Below are 11,149 nucleotides of genomic sequence, written 5' to 3'. Positions count from 1 at the left end.
CAAGACTGTCAGAAGATGTAGAAAACATGCAGTTTTACTGTGAAAATATAAAATCTTGGGAAAATTAATGGGAAAATTCCACTATGATGGAGTAATTACTCTAAAATAAATGGAATTATTCTGTCTACACATTCTCATATTTTGTACATTTAAATTTACAGTATAAAACAGAAACATACCTTCATTTTTACAAAACAAGATGTTACAAATATAAGATGTGTCTTTTTGTAATGATAATGTCCCCATAAAACCTATATGTTTACTCCACTGAGGAACTTGTAAATATTTTAAGCCTTACTGGTTAACTAGTAAGATGAATGAGTGTTTAACTGTGTTTAGCTTTAAAAGTGTTTAGCTTTCGGTAGTTAAACTACTGAACATGTTGAACCTCACTAGCAAACTTGCAAGGTCAAAGGGGCTTTAACTAGAGGATTAGTGAGAATTTTTGCGTTCAGCTGTTTAACAAGTAAGCATTGTGAACCTCGCTAGTTAACTAATAAGGTCAAAATAGACTTTAACTAGTACAGCAAATTGTATGTCACTAGTAAACCAGGGAGCCAAATCTATTCTTAACAAGGTAATATGTCACAGTTTGGCACCTGCCTAGTTAAACAGTAAGGCTTTCTGCTTACTAGTTCAGTCCAGAGGGCCACTAATTCATGACAAAGTTGACTAGTTAGAACGGGGATGCAAACATACGGTCTGCGGGCCAAAACTGGCCCTCCAGAGCATCCAATCCAGCCTGCAGAATGACTTTGCAAACTGTAAAATTTACAGAGAATCCATTTAAATGCTTGAAACAAGATGTCTTTACCTTTTAATGTCCTTGACATTTCTGTTTTGTTGAACAGCAGCAGTAGAGATTGACAGTAAACACAGTAGAGAAAGAGGGAATTATTTGCAGCAAAGGACCCAAAGCTAGAATCAAACAGCGGCTGTTGCAGTAATATGTGTTAAGTGTCATACAGGGTGAACCACTTGGGAGGCCCAGCTGTTAATGTTTTTGAGTGTAAATGAAGCTATTGCATTGTAATTTTCAACCTGTGCATTGAAAAGTGTGAAGCAGCTTTGTCTTTCACTTGTCCTCCTGTCTTCTGTTGTCTCTTCACTCCTTCCTATTTAACCTCTTTGCTGTCCTGTGAGTCTCTTCTTCTGATCTGATTCCAGTCTTGTCAAGGATGAAAACCAGTAAGCCGTTGTACATTTGAGTGTATGTAAATCTAACAACAGGAGGCTTTAGAATCTCTACTTCATATTCAAACCCTGCATACGATTAGTGATGTTAAGCAGAGCATTAATGTACACTACTGTTCAAAAGTTTGGGGTCACCTAGAAATGTCCTTATTTTTCAAAGAAAAACATTTTTTTTCAATGAAGATAACATTAAATTAATCAGAAATCCAGTGTAGACATTGTTAATGTGGTAAATGACTATTCTAGCTGGAAACGGCTGATTTTTAATGGAATATCTATATAGAGGTACAGAGGAACATTTCCAGCAACCATCACTCCTGTGTTCTAATGCTACATTGAGTTAGCTAATGGTGTTGAAAGGCTAATTGATGATTAGAAAACCCTTGTGCAATTATGTTAGCACATGAATAAAAGTGTGAGTTTTCATGGAAAACATGAAATTGTCTGGTGACCCCAAACTTTTGAACGGTAGCGTAGGTATTGTTCAAGCTAATGTGATTTCAGTTTCTCGCCAGTCTCAGCCATCTAAGTGTCTTCCTTCAGTTGTTTTGAACCTTTTCAGAATCTCATTACTTTTTAATAAATATTTTACTTCTAGATTTTACTATTACAGATATTTTACTCCCATAGAAACTTGACTTAAACCAGCAAATTCCCTCTGGTGTTGCCTTGTCCACGTAGCTACAGCTGTCTGAGAGCCTTAAAGTTAACAGGCTGTTGTGGGGCATTGCAGTTTTTATGAGAATGACCTGAGTTTTGTCCCTTTTAATGCTCAGATATTTAAAATAGACTTCAGCATGTGTGTTGATTATTCCTGTAAGCTATGCAGTTATTGAACACTAAAAATTACTTTAACCTCTCCCTCATCCACTAAATTCATCACCATGGCTAACGCAGTGCTAGGGCTGAAAAGTTAAATATTGACAGCGATCAACATGTAGTTAAATGAACGTGATCGACTTCAGTATCGACACTTAGAGAGCACTCTGCTCACAGAGTTTGTTGCATATATTTTTCTGAAAACACAGTTACATTTTATTCTGAAGAATGAATAAAATGACATGTCAAACTTTTTTTCTGCACCGTCCAAAGAAAATCTTGAATGATAATCTGTTATGCATTCCTCAAATTCAGATTTGTCTGTTTGCTTGTCTATAAATGTCTAGTAAGTGGTTAAAGCCACTGCAGCTCCCTTAATGTGATTATCTATAGCATGGACAGAACACAACCACTTAGGCAGGAATTTTTGTGTTTTATCTTTAGAGAAGTCTACTACGGAAGGGTAGTGCAGTCTTTAGAACTGACATTTTTTGACAAAATTAGTATTGGAATATGCAATGACTGCATTTCAATGTGCTAAAAAGGTTGAATCATGCAATGATCAACAATATTGGAGGTAATAAGTTCACAGTTGTCACATTGAGAGTAAAATAAAACCTAAATCACAGAATATGTCATTTTAAATCATGATGAATGGTGGATGAAATAACCAGACCAAAAAGTTTGCTTGCAGGCAATCTGGCCAATTTGTTACTAAACAAATAAAGAAATTTAATCACAATTGTGCAAAAATCCTGCATGTCATACAATAATTGTTGTTTTTCCGTAAAGAAGTTCTACTATTTTTTTATAATAAAATACATTTTGACATGTCATAGAAGAGGAGAGTTGGATCAGTGGTTCCCAGTCTGGGGAGTGGGATTAGGTGTACAATAGTTAGACAGTGCCTTAAAAGAAAACTATGCTGAGTTTTAGGTTGTAACGAATGAATTGGACCAAGGCAGAGATATTGATTAAGCTGTTCTTAAATGGGGATCCCTGACATAAAAGCTGTTCATTTATGAAGCATCTGACTGCCATCTACTGTATGTGAGACACGTTCAGATTTTCTGTAAACACATAAAACATTCTGTCACAACAAAGTTTACCCACAGCATGCCTCCATGTGGGAGTCACATCGAGGCAGCCTATTGCAGCGATGGTATTACCTGCAAATTGTCAGTGACCCTAAGGAATGGATGTTTGTGTGGGTCATTATGGGACAATTGTGGTGAACAATCTATACAGTTATCTGCACTAGACATAAGGGGATGCGATTGCTTTAGCTGTGGGGATGGATTACCAGGTGCTTCTCAAATAAGAGTCGGCATCCTTGACACTGTGAGAGGAGAGGAAGACCTCTGATGAGCAATACCAACTCGGTAATGACAGTTATTTTTGGAGGGAAGCTTCAATTTGATGAATCATTGCCGTATCTGACATGTTATCCCACCTGGAGCAGATTGTCAAAACCTTGACTTATTCCACACTTGTTTGCCCTGTTCATATTGTCAAAAATACATAGTTCTGAATTCTGAGATGAGATAAAGTGGAATTATAAATTTGCACTTGTGTAGAACGATGCAAGAAAACAACCTGAATCTACTTGATCTGTTAAATAATCAAAGTTTGCTTTTCCTGAATCGTTCTGGCTGGAGGGCGTTAAAAAAACCAACATGAAACTGCTAAGAAGTCAAGCCTTTATGGGAATTAGACGATGTTTAATCAAACTTGACACTTCTCATTTACAGTCAGGTCCTCCGTTTCCCCATGGGTGGCAGGATGCCATCTGCTGTTAGCGCTAACTATCTCTGGGAAACTTGGTGATGACTTCTTCTAAGTCATCCATCATGTTCTTTCTGAGAAGAAACAAATAAGAAGTAATTAGAGGCTGCAACAAGACACCGGGAGAAATAAATCAGGCAAGATCCAGTTGACATTACTGACATCTGTGTTTACCGACAGACGGTGTTATTTTTATTTGACCGAATGTTCTCTTACATTTTAAAGAGTCCCTTTTCCAGTCAGAGTCTTGTACTTGTTACTTCAACAACTACTAGTTCAGTTTGAGAATTATAACTATTGAGTTTGCATTGGTGAAGCTTAGAAAAAAGTCTTTTAACTGAAAGAATTTGCAGATTTAAAGTCTCACAGGTTGACACATACAGTAGAATCCTTGACTGGTTGACATAAACGGCTGTTTAATTTAGAATCCCCTCTTTAGCAGGGGTTTTACTGTACTGGATGTTTGTGTGTTCCCTGGAAATTATTTTTCATTTCAAGAATCACTAATCACAGATTAGGCACGAGTGAAGGATGGTTTTCAGTGTCAGAGAGACAAGGCATCTTTATTGGCTGCCTTTAAGTGTAAAGATGAAATTATGAAATGAGGAAGATGCATTTGGGAGGCCTGAGAGCCTGGGAATTTAACAGAGGTTACCCAGAGTACTTCAATATATCTCACAGATCTCTGTCAACATAAAAGCGCTGTAATTTCCAGAATGTTAAGAGTAATGTTTTTTTGAACTTCTTTTATGAATCGAACTGATGTTTGCCTAAAGTAGCTTGCTGTTATAAAATGTGTTTTCTGGGTGCATTTTTCCAGGGTCTAATGGTTTAAAAAAGCAGCCAGGGTCCCATTTGTTGTTGATAATTCATCTTTTACCAACCACGTGCACATCACTTCTTTTGTTGAAGAGACATCCTGCATAGCAGGGATAAGTCCAATGAAAAGCATTCATCTCCCTTAGAAGTTTTCCCCTTTTATTGCTTTTCAACATTGAATCATAGTCAAGTCAGGTTGGCTTTCTGGACAAAAATTTACCCCCCCAAAAACCCAAAAGTGCCTAAGTGAAAATGCCAATTAATGTAAATTATCCTCTGAAGTGACTCGCCTAATTTAACTTAACACAGGTGCAGCCAACTGGGGCTAGAATCACAGAAATGTAGATTATCTAGGTGCAGTGAATGTGTCTCAAGTGATTGTAGTATAAAGACACATGAATCTGGAAGGTCCAGTCGCTGGTGAATCTGTACTCCTGGTTATGACTGCACCATAAGGACAAAAATACACTTCAAGCAATTCAGTACAAAGGTTACTGAAAATCATTAGTCAGGGGATGGAAACAGAAAAATTTCTAAGTCACTGAATATCCCTAGGAGCAATGTTCCCTCTAATTTTTCCTGAGTCTGAGCAAACACACAAACTCCCTGAGCGTCCCTTGGACCACTGTGAGCAACATCAGACGTGTGCACTGTGGTCACACCAGCATCACATCCATTCAAGTTACATGGTTCATTAAAAGAATCAAATTACAGCATTTACATTTCTGTTAAAACACTTTGTCAACAGGAGCCAGTTGAAGGCTGCAGTGATTTTAGTGACACTACAATGTATAAGAGTGAAGTTATTGAATATTTGTCTCTCTTTACTGTTGCAGCGGTTTTGCAAATTGCAGACGGAGCCTGTTCACTCCATAGACACCAATATTATTCCTGTAGCTTGAAAGACAGCTACTTTTGATAAAACTGGGCTTGTAGCACATTGTCTGCCTTGCAACAATGGGAAAGAGGCACCGTTTATGTTTTGACAACATATATCTAATGAGTTATTGATGCTGGAAGTGTGAATCTGTGAATATCTTTCCAACTTTACTGAACTTGGGGTCACTACCACCCAAGCAGTGGTATATTTAATTTTGAAAAAAGCATTTAGCCATACTTAAAGCTTTAAGTGCTTTATTAACACAGAACTAAAAATTTTGTATTGTTTTGTTATCACAGGTTCTGTCTGAAAAGAGGTGGCGTCATTTTAAACAGTGAAATCAAACTAATAAAATGTAATGACCAACCAGTGAGCAATACTGGATTCTGCAAAAACATAAACAACTTTTTAAAAAATCTAAATCTTATCTTAACACAGTTAATGTATTAACTTATTTATGTGTGTATGCATGTATTTATTGATTTATTTAGTACTGTTAACATATCAGAGTTCTGAGTGAGTTTTTCTTAAGATAGGCAAAGGCCATTTATTGATTACATATAGGCTCTTAAATGTTTATTAAAAACTAAAAAGCATTTTTAAAAAAACAACTTAGGCATTTATTGAGTCATTAAAATACTGTAGAGTACAGACCACATCAGCATGATTATAAGCATCCTCTGGTAAATTAACAACCAGATACTGATGTCTCTCACCATATGGACTTCAGGAGATGACTGGGGGATGATAAACTGTGACCTACTGGTTGGGTTCTCTCTGTTCTCATGTTTCTTACATGTTTGTCCCCTGACAGCCGGGTCCTAATGTTTTTTGAGCAACACACCATACTATGACGTTTTTACAATGATGGTTCTACTATGGAACCAGTTTGACATGTTCAGGTGTTCTTTGTGTGAAAACTCAGAGATTTCAGGTATCAGAAGGTGGCTTTCAACTTTCTTTGTTAACTTTCTGCTTCAACTTTAAACTAAATTTCCTTCACTAAGCCAGCCCTCTGGACTTCCAGGAAGCTGTGTTCCTATTGGCTGTCCAGGTGGCTGCTTGGTGTTATCAGGAACACCTGAGCAGCTCAGTGTCTTCCTGCTTTATTTAGCTGCAGACAAACATTTCCTCTGCTTCTGTTCACTAACTGAACTGGGTTTGGCTCTGTTGCTTTAGCTTGTTCTTTAGGCGTTGGCTTGCAGCTTCCAGCAGTAAAATCATCTTTAATGTGTTTCTTGGTGGGTTTTAGGGCTTTGTACTGGATAGTTGTCTTGGTAAATGTGGTTCTTTAGCCACAGTTATCACATGGTGCTAATGTCTGCAGTGATTAGTGGATTTGGTGCAGCTGAGTTGTGTCTTTATCTTGGCTGTAGTGAGTCTTCAGAGGTTTTTGGTCAGACACATTCTGTATTCTTGTTGGTGAAACAATGTTGGTTGTCCAGAAGGTAAGAGTTCCTGTCCTGATTCTCTGTTCTCAGAGGTTCTCTGGTAGGCTGCAGGAGACTTTATCATTTGGGTTATGCTAGTTTGGGTTTTGTACGGTTTCATTTGGACGACTATCTTGAGGCCCCTCCATGTGTTTTAATGAGGTTTTCTGGAACAGTTCTACAAAGCAACCTGCAGCAGAAGAGACTTTAAGAGTTTTTAGGAAGTTCTAGAGACCAGACTTTAGAGCAGCAGAAACATTTGTCAGCAGTTTGTGCAGGAGAAGGTGAGCTTCAGAGTAGAAATGAGACAGAAACCTTCTTGATCCGTGTGGTGAGGTCCTGTACCAAGAGTTTGAGCAGGTTGTGAAGAGTCTGTAGTTCTTTGGTCTGAAAGCACAAGAAGAGTCGACTCATTAAAGGAGAAAACAGGAGCTATTGTTGCTTTCTGTCGCTCTGCAGTTTCCTTAGACTGAATATCAAGTTTATATTTTAAATGATTTACCATGTGAGCCCAAGCAGACTTCAATAAACTCCCTCCATCCCCTGGACACAACACATTTTATTACCATGTTAAATTATTTATTTATTTATTTTTTTTAAGTTTTTTTTTTTTTTTTTTTAGTTTTAATCATAGTTTTAGCAGTTTTTTCTCTTTGCTTGTTTAGTTTTGTCATCTGTGTGAAAAGTGCTAAACAAATAAAGTTTAATTGATAAACTGAATAATGGACTAACTCATGATTGTGACAACAGAAGTATTTTCATTGTGATTTAAGGGTTTGTTTCATTTTAAAGGTTGGGGTTAAAATCTTGACAGAAAAAAAGATTAAAGAAATAAACTACAGTAAAAAAGCAATTAAATCAAAGGAAAAAAACATTTAATATAATAAAACTTTTAAAAATAAAATTAAACATTAAATACAATTAAATTATATTAGACAAAATATTTAATTAGATAATTAAACAGAAGATACAAAGCATGTAATTATGAAATTAAACAAAAAATTTTAAACAAAAATATTAAACATTAAAGATGAAATATTTTAGATAAATAAATATTTAAAAAATACAATTAAACAAGAATATTACACATTTAGAAAAATATAAAACATTTAATTAGATTATTAAACCTTTAAATGTCAAAACATTTAATTAAAAATTGAATGTTTAATTAGAAAATTAAATCTTAAAGACAATAAAACTTTAAATAGGAATTAAACAGAAAATACAATGAAGCATTAAAAAAGAAAATTAAACATTAAAAGGTGGTAAAACATTTAAAAAGAAAAACCTTAACAAAGATTTAATCAAAAAATTAAACATTGGGAAAGAAAAGGAAATTTTTCAAACAAGCCGATAAAACATTTGAAAAAACAACAATTAAACATTAAAAAGACAAAACATTTCGAAATCAGATCAGACATTAGAAAAGAATAAAAGGTGAGAAAAGCGCAAAACTAATCATTTAAGAAGAATCAAACTAAAGACAAAACATTTGAAAAGACAGCAGTTAAACTTCAGAAGATCAAATTAGACAGAAGAGACAATAAAACGATCAAAAAGAGCAAAAACATAAAGGTCTTAAAGCGTTTTCTAGTCTGAAATGAAAACAAGTTGTTTCGTCAAACATTTCCTCTTTCTATGTTCTTGGTTTGATTGTGGACAGATTTACTAAAAACTCATTTCAGAAAACTGCTTTCCAGATAAAGTCTACAAGTAGTTGAAGGCATCGATCAAACTAATGTTACCTTCTGATCTCCACAAACTTTACTGTTCAGTGAAGAGAATCAAAGTTTGTTCAGGATTTCTAAAAACCCACAGGTGAAGGTCTGAGAAGAACTCAGATGGATGGTCTAAATGTGAAATCAAGACTCATGGTCACAAGTTTTAAGGCTTCTGTTAACTAGAAAGTTCAAACTAACAGAGACGTAATGAGAAACTTTTAAAATTTCAGTCCTCAGACTGTCTGAAAGTTCAATCTACCAGAGAAGTACTGTGGGACTTAGAAAATTTCAGCCCTCAGACTGTCTGAAGGTTCAAACTAACAGAGAACTACTCAGAAACTTAGAAGATATCAGTCCTTGGACTGTCTGAAAGTTGAATCTACCAGAGAACTACTGTGGGACTTAGAAAATTTCAGCCCTCAGACTGTGTGAAAGCTCAGGTCCTGAGGACTCGGGAGGTGTGGAGGCTTGGAAAGTCTTGGAACTGAGGGTTCAACCCTCCAGCACAAAGGCTGAAGTCCAACCTCCTGAGAAAAACGGTGGAGTCGAGACCCGAGTAAAAAAAAAAACTCGAAATGACAAAAAATAGATGATAAATGCGCAAAACCGAGAAGATTTTGTATCTGAGCGAGTAGCTCAGGGGGATAAGAAGAGGACTACCAAGCGGAGGGTCGCAGGATCAAGACCCGCCACGGGCAGTTTTCTTTGTTTGTCTTTGTCAGGATTTTCATAAGAATTTAAGAAGGGTCTGGTCTTGAACCAGCGACCTGCAGCTCCACAGGCAAACTCTTAACTCACTGAGCTACAGATCAGATACAAAGAAATAATTTCGTCGTCCCTTTGGCATCGTAGTTCCTGAAGTCACCACATGGGTGGAGCCAAGGCGGAGTCTGGGTGGAGTCAGGGTGGAGAGTAGGCGGGGAGGTGGGTGGCGGCCTCCCCCCTCTACTCCCCCACCTTCCTCCACCACCCACCACACCTTCCCCCGCCCGACGAGTTCTTCGAGTCTCCACGAGTCCTTCGAGTCTCCAAGGGTTTTCCCGAGTTTCTGGAGTTTCCACCAGGTCGGAGGCAGAACAAGTTGTCATGAAGAGGTGTTGAAGTCGGCCAGCATGGACTGACTTTTTACAGCGACTAGAAGGAAGACGACTAGAAGAGCAGGTCTTTAACCACCATCCATAAAATCCATAGGGTCGACTCCAGAGAAATGAAGGGAGGTCAACTTTTATCAACCTCCATCCACATGTTCAACTTGATATCTTTACTTTGACATTTTTAGCACCACAAACCTTTAGTATCACACTTTTTTTAATCATTTATTAGGATTTTAATGGAATCCACCTGCAGATTTAGTTTTTGTTGACAAACTTTATTCTTGTCGTCGTGGGACTGCAGTATTTAAAACTCTTCCTTCTATTTGACCTCATGTTTATTAGTTTTAGTGGAGAAAGTTTCAATTGTCAATTAGTCTCTTAAAAACTAAATAATAAATTGGATTAGTCAAGAGGTTTAAATTTCTTACTTTGTCATATTTTAAATATGACAAAAAAATATAAAAATAAAGTCTTGAGACAATTTGACCTGTAATTGGCTTTATGTAAATAAAATTGAATTAAAATTGTATGCATCTTGTAATGTTGGAGTAATTCAGCCATATATGTTAGAAAACACATTTTCTTTGTCCATTAATCTGTTGATCGTTTTCTCCAGTAATTAATTTCTTGTTTTGGTTTATAAAATGTCAAACCCAAATATATTCAGTTTACTGTCATAAAAACCAAAAACATTTACATTCATGATGCAGGAATCAGGCAATTTTTCACTTTTTATCTTAGTTTAGTCAGAAAGACAGTTGATAATGTGTGAATTGTTGCAGCTTGTGAGCCGTAGAAGGTTTTAATCTTTGGGGCAGAGTGTCAGAAAACATTTAGAAACCAACATCAACAAAACACTCAACAAAGATTTGAACATCATTAAAGAGAAATCCAACTTTTGCATGACAATGTCTCATTAAAGGACATTTATTTCCAACGTAAATGTGTGATATTCATCCTCTGGAGCTTTCTCTTCACATCGTCTTCCACCTGGACTGGTTTGGTTGGGAGCATGTGCAACAAACATTTGAAAAAGTGCACTTTAACATCAATGAATGACACTGAAGTTTAATCTCTACATAAATGAGACTGAGTCTGGATGTGCTGCTCTGTCATTAACTCCTAAGTTTAGGGAAAGTTCAAACAAAAGAGGACAGTTTAAATAAGACTTGAGAATGAGCTTATTTTGAACAAACATCTCAGACTTTCTGAGCTTCAGCACCTATAGCAAGATATTTTAACAAGTAACTCAAGAGATCCAGAAGTTGGAGAGAGTTAGCTTTAGCTGAGCTAAAGAACATGTGGGACGCTAACCTAGCAAACATTTCAGACTTTTCTCTGTGAATTCTGAGAAATAATTTACTATTTAATGACAGAGCTACACATCTTAACTCAGTCTCATTAAAA

Source organism: Amphiprion ocellaris, chromosome 13, assembly GCF_022539595.1.
Source record: "Amphiprion ocellaris isolate individual 3 ecotype Okinawa chromosome 13, ASM2253959v1, whole genome shotgun sequence".
Taxonomy (NCBI): Eukaryota; Metazoa; Chordata; class Actinopteri; family Pomacentridae; genus Amphiprion; species Amphiprion ocellaris.
Note: the sequence above shows the minus strand (reverse complement) of the source record.